The sequence below is a fragment of the Arachis stenosperma genome, chromosome 7 (genome assembly GCF_014773155.1).
Source record: "Arachis stenosperma cultivar V10309 chromosome 7, arast.V10309.gnm1.PFL2, whole genome shotgun sequence".
NCBI classification, from domain to species: Eukaryota; Viridiplantae; Streptophyta; class Magnoliopsida; order Fabales; family Fabaceae; genus Arachis; species Arachis stenosperma.
Window position 1 is genome coordinate 23873934 of NC_080383.1, and position 11131 is coordinate 23885064.

General features: G+C 29.8%; 1 long non-coding RNA gene across 5 annotated transcripts; it reads right to left on the reverse strand.

The window, feature by feature from the left end:
• Nucleotides 1-6146: 6146 nt before the first annotated feature.
• LOC130941994 (uncharacterized) lies at nucleotides 6147-9420 on the reverse strand. 5 transcript variants are annotated; one of them, XR_009070752.1, is made up of 5 exons: nucleotides 9106-9420; nucleotides 7420-8161; nucleotides 7071-7233; nucleotides 6633-6673; nucleotides 6147-6407 (listed from the first exon to the last, which is right to left on the reverse strand). It is a non-coding gene; the product is annotated as an uncharacterized LOC130941994 (long non-coding RNA). The 5 variants fall into 5 exon arrangements; XR_009070753.1 differs by having other exon boundaries at nucleotides 6633-6975; XR_009070751.1 differs by having other exon boundaries at nucleotides 6775-7233.
• Nucleotides 9421-11131: the final 1711 nt, after the last annotated feature.

Consider the following 11131-nt stretch of genomic DNA (forward strand, 5'->3'; position numbering starts at 1 on the left):
TTATTTGTTTAATTTTTTGACAACTCTTATAAAATGTATTTTTATTTATAAATGTTGTCTTAAAGTTTTTATTTTATAACATTTTGTAAATATTACTTTAGATATTGATCCGGCCGTTACAAATCCAACATCATAACTCAGCATTATCTATCATAACTCGGCATTATCCACGTTATTACTCGGCAAGCTGACGTTATAGTTCGGTAGTTCAAATAATCTCAACGGACATCTTATAATCAAAACGTCCGATTAGATTTTATCACCCAATTATTACTCTTTAATTCAGACGATGAAACGGAAACATAACCGACCTATCCATCTTCACTCATTAAAGGTATAGTCTTCTATCCCTAGAGGACATATTGAATTCTCAATACTGACTTAAGTTTCGGAGTGCCTTTGCAGGTACACTCCCCCCTTGTTTCTTTCTCACACTTTGCGCAATTGGACATCCCCTTGAAGTAAAGCTCGGACTTTCCCAAGGCTCAAAGATCGGCACCGAATATAACAACTCGGCGCCGACTCCCAGAAGTCGAGCTCACCCTTCAGGTATCCATACAAGAACAATTGATACCCACCGTGGGGCCAATAATATAATTCTTTCCATATATCATCGGCCTCGACGTTCTCGCTTGGAGCCATGGCTGAACAACTTCCACCCACACCATCTGAACTCCTTCAGATGGTGACCGAGTTACAGCAAGCCAACCAGCACATGGCCGAAGAGAACCAAAGAATGGCAAATCAGATTACTAATTTGAATAAACTCCATAAACTTATGAATTTCTTCAAAGGGAAGCTCATCAACTCCATCATCCGATTCCCCAGACAGATCAACCACATCCGACTTTCTTTTCTTCAAGACGACCTTCTTCCTTCTCAGACGAGGTTGATTAACCTCTCCTGCAGCAGCGGCAACCTTCTCCGGCTTAGAGGTCGATCCATCTTTGTCCACATTCTTATCCTAACCTGAGCTCTCAACGTAGCTGCAGAGACTCCAGGATACTTACCTCCTACAGAAAACACCACCAAAATTTTCTTTCGTAAGAAAAACTAAATATCAGAATAAGCAGAAGGGCAAAAAACACAGAATGGATACCTAAGTAATCTATCACAACCTGTCTATTATTATCCCACTGTAACAACTCAAAAATAGATATCAAATCCTTACGGTCAACAGCTTCAACCAGATACTCAATCACACACTCAACCCTCGGACTAATGGTTTTCAATTCGAGGATATTCTGAGGTTCTGAATACCACCACAAAGGAAACCTCTCACACAAGTTCTCGTCTAAATAAAAAGGAAAATCATCCTCAACACTCCAAACTTTGAGGTACATCTCCTTAAAGTTCTTAAACGAATATTTATAAAGCTTGAAAATACCAAAACCCGGCGAGCTATTCAGATTCACCCAATTTCCCTTCCACACCCCTTTCGCCTGAAACATCATAAAGAACAACTCCAATGTAAGTTTTTCCTCCAAATACTCCATCAACACTTCAAAACCTTGAAGAAAGGTCCAACCATTAGGATGAAGTTGAGATGCAGCACAATTCATCTGTTTCAAAACTTGGCACTGGAACTCCGAAAAAGGAAGCTTCACCCTCGACTCCTCTAAGACGCAACTATACATGTAGAAGAACTCAGAAGAATCACCTCTATGAAAAACACGATCATCCGCAGAACAAGGTAACAACTCCAAACGTATCCCAGAGCCTACTCTCACTACCTTTTCCAAATCTATCTCTTTAATGGCATCTGAGTCACAAAACAGAGACACTCGACTACTCACATCTTTATTAACCCAATCATACGACCAATCTATTCTCCCCTTCTTGTCTTTCTCAAACCCCATTAGCAACAAAACCAGAAACAGAAAAACAAACATAGAAACTCAATAAAGCAGAGAGAAGAAGTAGAAAAATCTACCACATACCTCTTTTACTCATTCTCTTTTCTCTGGAACCTTCAAACCCAACTTTATCTCAAAAACGTCAAAATGATTCGCAAACCCAACTCTTGGTTCTCCAATGCGGTTAACTAAGAGTTACATAACCCATTCAATTTCACTATACCCACTACTAATCACATCAAACCGCCCTAGGAAGCATTGGAAATGACAAAAATCACTTAATGCCATCATTACTTCTCTCTCCTCATTAAAAACTGTCACTTTTTCCATTCTTTTATCTTTTCAAATTTTTTAATTAAGCATCTTGAAGTGGGTACTCCAAGCCTAACCCATCTGCTGAAGTTATGCACCTACTCAATAGCCGACTTATGCTTCATTAAAAACTCAACCTGCTTCATCAAAACACTTTTCCAAGCTAAGCTTGGGGGCTATGATCCGGCCGTTACAAATCCAACATCATAACTTGGCATTATCTATCATAACTCGGCATTATCCATGTTATTACTCGACAAGCTGACGTTATAGTTCGGCAGTTCAAATAATCTCAATGGACATCTTATAATCAAAACGTCCGATTAGATTTTATCACCCAATTATTACTCTTCAATTCAGACGATGAAACGGAAACATAACCGACCTGTCCATCTTCACTCATAAAAGGTATAGTCTTCTATCCCTAGAGAACACATTGAATTCTCAATACTGACTTAAGTTTCGTAGTGCCTTTGCAGGTACACTCTCCCCTTGTTTCTTACTCACGCTCTGCACAATTGGACATCTCCTCGGAGTAAAGCTCGGACTTCTTTAAGGTTCAAAGATCGGCACCGAATATAACAACTCGGCGCCGACTCCCAAAAGCCGAGCTCACCTTTTAGATATCCATACAAAAACAGATATTATAGACAACTTTTTTTTTTATAGATGACTAAAATTTTATTATTTTTGCCTTATTCAAAGGTAACTAGTCGAAAATATTATTTTTGTTTATTTAAAACATCTTTTATTAAATGTTGTTTCGAATAAAAATTACTTTAGACAAAAAAAATATTGTAATGTAAGATGATATTATGCTAAAACCATGGTTGTTGGAGAAGATGCGTTTCTATTAAATGCCGCCTTTCTTTTTTTAAGAAGCTATGGAATTTAGCTTTGCCGTCGTCTTTCTTAAATAGTGACCATCACCATACCTTTTCTTTCTGAGCTTGCTTCTTGTTATTCATGTTTCACCGAACCAATAATGTTAGAATCTTTTAACCGTGTAACGCACTTCACGAATCTGAACAGAACTTTTTGTTTGAAACTATTCCGTGAGTGTTTGGATTGGTGTTTATTAAATTAAAGTTTGAATAAAAATAACTTTATAGAATTAATTTTTAGTAGAAATAAATTTGTGTCAATGATTTAATGATTTATATTTGATAATTGTGTATTAAAATTAATTTTAATAAAATAAATATTAGAGTAATTCTAGAATCTATCTCCAAAGATTTTGAAAACGAATATTTTAGTCCAAAAAAATTAATACATAAAAATATTTTTAAGATTTTATTCCGTCAGACAAATTAATTTTTCAATTTATTTTCTGGCAAAGTAATTATCTAAATAAGTTCTTAAGGAGGAGTAAGAATTTTAAAATTGGCTATTTTAGTCCTAAAAAAAATAAGGTGAATACTATAGTACCTATCACATTGTACCTAAGTTACTAAAAAAAGTAAATGAATAATATTTAATAAATTTTACATGATTTATTTTTTACTTTAAATATTTTATTTTTTACTTTAAAAGATAAATTAAACAATTTAGACATCATAACAAAAACACCATAGAACTCACAAAAAAATTAATACACAGATAAATTTTTAACTTTTTTTCCTATCAAACATAAAAATTTTCATCCATAAAAAAAGAGTAAAATAAAATTATTATTATTATTATTATTATTATTATTATTATTATTATTATTATTAATAATAATAATAATAATAATTATACAATAATACTGTATCATAATTTTTTGTATTTTTTGGACTAAAATAAAGATAAATTTATTCATTAAATTCTTATGTATGATTTATGATATAAAAAAATTGCATAAAAAATATAAAATAATATATTCACTCAATAATAATAATAATAATAATAATAATAATAATAATAATAATAATAATAATAAAATTATTAGAAATTATTCCACAAGAAATTTAATATTAAAATTATTTGATATTTTTATATTTAATATAATTAAAAGATGTCCTATTTTAAAAAGTATGTTTATATTAAAAGAAAATATTTTAATTTGAATTTCAAAGCATCATTATTCATTTTGCTTATTTTCAACAAAAAAAGTGTATCAATATATTAGTGTCATCATCCACATGCACAAAGTTAAATTAATAACAATAAAAGTTGATATATAGTAAAAGTAAAATAGATTAAGATTGTTATGTCTGACAGAGAAGAATGTTAAAGATTGATCTGTGTATTAATTTTTCTTAGGAACAAAAATATCTATTTTTAAAATCCTTCAAGACTAATTTATTTAGTAAAATCTTGGAAATTAATCTATGTATTAATTTTTTTAAAGACTAAAATATCTACTTTTAAAATTCTTAGAAACGAATTTAAGTAATTACTTTAAATAATAAAAATTACTAAAATAGATATAATTTTATATTATTTAAAATTATATTTTTTTACCAAATGTAATACTCTCTTAATCATAATTTTTTCATACTCATTTTTAAATATTCTTCTTTTTATTTAATTTGATCTTTCTAATAGAATCAATGATTTATAATATATAAAATTAACAACGATAAATAAAAGACACTTTAATTCAAGAACTCACGATAAATAAAGTTCACCACTGAGTATGTTTTATAATTAAATGAAATGGTGATGAGAAAATAAAATAAAATCTATTTTAGTATTATTGCATGGGACAAGTTTTTGCTACACTCATTACAAACTAAATATTATTTCTACTATAATAATTATTCTTCAAATTTTTAAATGAATAAAAGTTTAATTATATAAAATATTAAAACTTTCTCTATTTAAAAGATTTAAAAATTAGTTATAGGATGAAAATGTACTTTAGCCTATCTTTTATGAATATAAGATACTATAAATCTCTATTAATTTTTAGAAATAATATTAGGAAGATACAAAAGTCAAAATTTATTTTATTTAATTTTATTAATTCTTATAATAATTAATTATTATAAGAATTAATAAAGGCTAAATAATAAAATAAGTTAGGACAGTTTTTAGTTAGTTTTTTTATTATCAAATAATTCTAAATTTTTTAGTATATAGATAAAGTTATTACTCTAATAAGAGATAAATTGCAATAATATTATACTCTATAAGAACGTGATAAAAAAAAACAAACAATAAAAACAAAACTACTAATCTTAACATAAAAAAAAAAAAAATTAAATTCTAGCTCCACAAGTGAAAAACAATGGAGGAATAGCGGTCCAAAAGCTTAAAATAAAAAGCAAAGAGATTCAATTATTGAGACTAAGGGTTAGTTTGGATAAATAGTTTAAAAAATAGTTTAAATAATAAATTATTATATTAAAAATAATTTATAAATAAGTTATTTTATATTTGGGTTTTTAATTTTAAAAGTGTTTATTTAAAAGAAATGTAATAAAAAAAATTATTATGAAAAAAGTCATTTTTTTTTAATTTTTCTATAACATCTTAAATAGCTTCTTAAAAAGTTATAATTTAATTTTAAAATTTATACTAAATATTAATATTATTACTATTCATAAGTCAAAAGTTAAAAAAAAAATTACTTTTAAAAATTCAAAAAAGTTATTTTAAAACTTTTTCCTTAAGGATACCATCCACCTGCCTGATGAGTCACTACAAAATTTTTGTTTATTTGTGGAGGTTTTTTTTCTTATTTGTGGAGGTTTATAACCCCCACCAAATAGTTTTTGGGGGTTTCTAAAACCTCCAAAATTTGAGGTGCCACGAAGTCTTTTGTAGGGATTTTTAAAAACCTCTACAATCTATTCAGTGGGGGTTTTGTGTGTGTTTAGTGAGGGTTTTATACTAGTGTTTTGTGACAGTTTTAAATTACTTTTGTGGCAGTTTAAAACCCCCATAAATTAATTTTCTCATTTACGCACTACTCAAATTAAAATTTTTAACATTAAAATTTAAAAACTAAATCTTTTATAACATAATAATTCCTCAATGACACCAAAAAAATAATCATTTCTCAATACAAGATAACTCTCTATATATATATATATAAAAGTTCTCAATGTCAATAGTTCCATACATAATTGCATATGCTATTGTTCTTCATAACTATTACTTGTTTTTCATTAAAAAAATAAAATAAAATAACTTCAATGTTTCAATATCATATAACTACATAATTGCAACAACAGCAACTTCAGTAATGCACATGCCCATGGAGTTCTCCACACAAATGATTGTCACGTAGTGTAACTAAATAGCATGACCCTGCAGATTATTCACAAAAAATTATTCTATGAATAGCATGACCTTGCATGCCATTGATCAAGGACTAAATTTAAAAATTATTCAATGATACTGATAAACCAAAGCCTGAAAGCAGTAAACTCTTCTAATTATTCACAGAAAAATAAAGTATGGACAAGCTTAGGAAAAACAAACATAAGGAAAAGAAAAAAAATGCACAATGCTGATTGAATGATGAATGCATACCACACTTTTCGCAGTGGAAATAGTTCTCTTGACCACCAACCCTGTTTTCAAATTAGATCATAAAAAATTAGTTTGTATGTCATAAATTCAGGTGACATAAGATATGGATATACTCAAACACAGCTAAGTGAACTACACCTACATATTCCACAATCATCGCAATGAAACTGTTGTTTTCCTATATGCAAATTGATTAAAAAAACATTCAGCATCATTGAGGAAGCAAGAATATTAACAATTCCTAGCTGGAATTATGCATCAAATTCGGCTTAGTTCATCTCCAAGAAATAAGTTGGAAGAAAATACTTATCCGCTGCTCAGTGTTACAAATTGCACAAACAACCTGAAACACTTTAGAAACTATTTAAAATTTGGAAGACATTGAACTGATAGAAATTTTAAAATGGCCAAAAAGATAAGAAATTTTTCCATCCAAACCTCATCATAGCAGTAGGACCACCAATCTCTATCTCATCTAAAATATGCTTCAAAGATGGATCTCCTTTTATGCGTGCCATTCTCTCCTCAAGCTGATCTATTCAGCCAGTTCCTTGATACTTGGATCCTATGCATTCCATATTTTAGCATTAGTAATATGGACCTGAAATGCATGGTTTATATTATTGTCTCACTATTGGCTTTAAAACAATACACCACTAAGATTCAAAAAAACTGCATGTACAAAAATAAGATTTTCTATAAGATAGAATATGTCCATAAAGTGAAATGAAATGCTAATTAACAATAACATGTCCATGAGCTGAAAATATATAATTGATTGACCTACCTTAAGAACATTCTGAAGCTTGTTGGGGATCGTACTTTGTTCATTTTTAGGGAATACACCTTTTCCAGTCTTCTTGATGTTTAGGCTTCACCCCTGACTCAGTCATCATAAAAACCTGAATTTTTACTAGTGGTGGTGGCAGAGACTTTAATGGGTCGTGTGATCCCAGATGCCCCTTAAATAAATAAAATATTGTAATTCTATTTTTTTCTAATTTTTCGTGATATCTCCTACTATTTGTTTTTCTCAATGGGTTGGTTGTTGTATATGTAAAATAAAATTCGAATTCTAATACTTAAGTACACGAGTAAAATAATTATTCAGTCAATTCAAATTGATTTAACTCTTGAATCATTATTTTGAAACAAAACTAACGTTATTTTATATATGATTTTAACTATTTCAAAATGAAGTGTTTACTTAGTCGATTTGAAAGAAAAAGAGCAATTGTATTGATTTAAATATCGACTAATAAAATAAATTAATTTGCTATTTCTCAACAATTCAATCATGAATCCTTATTGTAACTGAATCAATTTTCATTAGCAAGCACACATTCATCTTGTAATAATTAATAACCGGAGTTATTATTTCCTAGTTTTGTTACAAAAGCCCCCTATGCACACAGCACATGCGTGGAGGCTCCAGTCCAACCGGCTGCCGTTATTGGTCAGGGATGTGAACCTCGGCCTTTTGTCGGCGAAGGCGGGGATGTATTGGTTCATCACTGGTACGGCCGCCCCTTTTGATGGAGGAGGTGGTTTGTAACATTAAAAAAACAGCCAAATCAGATGTAAATCATTTTACCTAAAATAATATTTTGTATATGGAGTCTATTAGAGGGATAATAGACTATTTGTATAACTGATTTTAGAGTTCACCAAAAATCGAACTCTTGATCTTTCAAATTTAACGCTCTAATATCATATCGTGATACCATTCATCTCAAAAATTTTAGCTGATGAAAAAAGATAATATTAATAATTATATTTCTAATACTTCGTAACTTCCATTGTACAATACTTTCCCTTTGTATATTAATCGAGGAACATCTAGTTTCATTCTTATCTATTATTACTAAAAGAAATATGCGACTCATCTAGTTATTATATATAGAATCTTGATGGACTTCACATCTATTTAATGGTACGTAAAAGAATGTCGTTATAGTATACAAGATAAAAGTACTGATGAGTATTATTTTATTCGAAAATTTAGTAATTAAAAAAAAATAAAGTATATTTTTTATTCTTAAGATTTATAATTTTTTTTAAAAATATCTCTGACGTTTAATTTTATTTAATTTTATTTCTAATATTTTTTATTTATTTAATTTTATTCTTAATATTTTTTATTTATTTCCAAATTATTCTTAAATATTTTTAATTTTGTCTTCAACATTCTTGATGAAATTAACATTAAAAAACAATTTCAATATAAATAAAAAATATATACAAAATTAAATACAATTAAATATTAAAATATTTTTTAAAAAATCACAAATATTAAAGATAAAAAATATTTTATCTTTAAAAAATTAACTAAAAATAATTAAAATTTATTTTATTTAATATTTATTAATTATTAATTATTTAATAAATATTAAATAAAATAAATTATGACTATTTTTTGTTTAGCATTAGAATATTTTATTAATAAGAAGAGTTAATAAATAGTATAACCTACCTAGGAGCAAATGAAGGATGAATGAGAAGCAGTGCGAGAAAAATCAAGCATTGAAGGAATAATAAGAACTTTCTCATGTTATTTGCTCTACTTCTGTCTTCTCTGGAAAGAAAAAGTGGGAACCTTCTATTCTATTTATTTGGTGATGTTTATTATCTCTTGCGACAGGATTGTTCTATTTATCAATAACAGCAAAAAAGGAAAAACCGCGTAACGCGGTGTGGGGAGGTGGAGAGGGGGGTGGGCCGTCGACTTTGAGCAGAGGCCATCAACTTTGAGCAGAGGCCGTCGACGTCAGAGTCTTGTAATTGAACAAAGAATGTTGATTTTTTTTTTTAGTTATTATTTTTCCACTCTAATTATAATCAGATTTGAATTCGCTCTCAACTGTTTGGGTTGTTGGAAGGGATTCGGTATTTAAAAATGTGGATCACATGACTAACATTGAAATATAGTGTTAATTAAACTGAATTTAAATAGAAAGCGCTCATATTTAAAATTTTTAATTTAAGTTTAAATTAAAACTTTTGTAATTTAAAAATTATTTTATATCGTTACCTTTTTTTTAACAGAATATTAACATGAGCACATTATATAAGTAGGACTTTTTTCTAATTAAATTAAATTAATAATTTTAATTATATTTATCTAAATTTTAAATTAAAAAAAATAAAAATTAAATTAGTATTATCTAAATCGTCACAAATTATATGAATTTTATTGAGTCTCCAATTTATTTATATCTCAATTAATGAGTATCTGAGATGTCTTTCCACATATTTTTTTTTTCTCTAAAATAGATGCTTTTATTCTAAATTGAAATAAAATGTTTGGTGAATAAATGACCAAATGTATCCATAAAAGATAAAAACGCTGACAATTGTACTCATAGAAGACCGAAACTAACTTTGTACCCATTGAAGATGCGGTCCGTGTGACAGATATACCCTGCCTTGGTTTGACACCAGCTTTGTGCTTAAACGAACCTACGTGGCACTCCAAACCCCCCAAACCCCTATCTACGTGGATTTGAACGTTATTATAAGGATTAACCCATGAAGTGGAAACCCTAGGGAGTCATCTTCCCCAATTCGAACCACACCCAGTAAATGCAATTGACTTCAACCTCATCCAGTTTCAAGTGCATATAAGGAGAGAAGGAATTTTCTCGTGAGCCCTGGCATGTCGTTGCGAAGATATAACTCTCCTGCAAGTGATGGAACTCGCAGCAGTTCATCGAGTTCGAAGAGGATGAAGGGAAAGATGCTCGACGGGAAATGCTTGTGTGGGAGGGATATTGTGTTGATAGAGTCTGGCACCATGACAAATCCTAACAGATGGTTCATCAGATGTCTTGGGTGGGGGGTAATGTACACGCTGTGTTCTTGTTCAGGTTAGAAATATATTTTTGACATTGTTGTTGACTATTCGGTTGGTTTATTTTTTCTAGACAAGAGATTGCAAATACTTTGTGTGGGTGGATGAAATTGAAGAAGGATGGGAGGGCTTAGCAAGAGCTTTAGCAAAAAGAAATTCCGATCAGTCTTATCCAAGGCATGAGGATGGCGTGACTGTAACGACTGGTCTGGAAAATCAGGCAGCATCGTCGATGATGTCCAGGAAATTGGAAAAATTTAGGGGTGAAGTTAGGGGGGAACTTAGGGGAATGAGACTGTTGCTCTGGTGGACGAAATTGTGATTCAAATTCTTGTATCATTTGTGATCAATGTTCTAATTATGGCTCTGGTGGAATTCACAACTCCGTTCAACTAACCAGCAAGTGTACTGGGTCGTCCAAGTAATAACCTTACGTGAGTAAGGGTCGAATCCACAGAGATTGTTGGTATGAAGCAAGCTATGGTCATCTTGTAAATCTCAGTTAGAGAGATTAAAGGGGAATTGTGATTATTGGAATAATAAATAAAAAGGAATAATAAAAGGGATAGAAATACTTATGCAGATTCATTGGTAGGAATTTCAGATAAGCGGAATGGAGGTGCTGTAGAGCTCTAGGACGCCTGCTCTC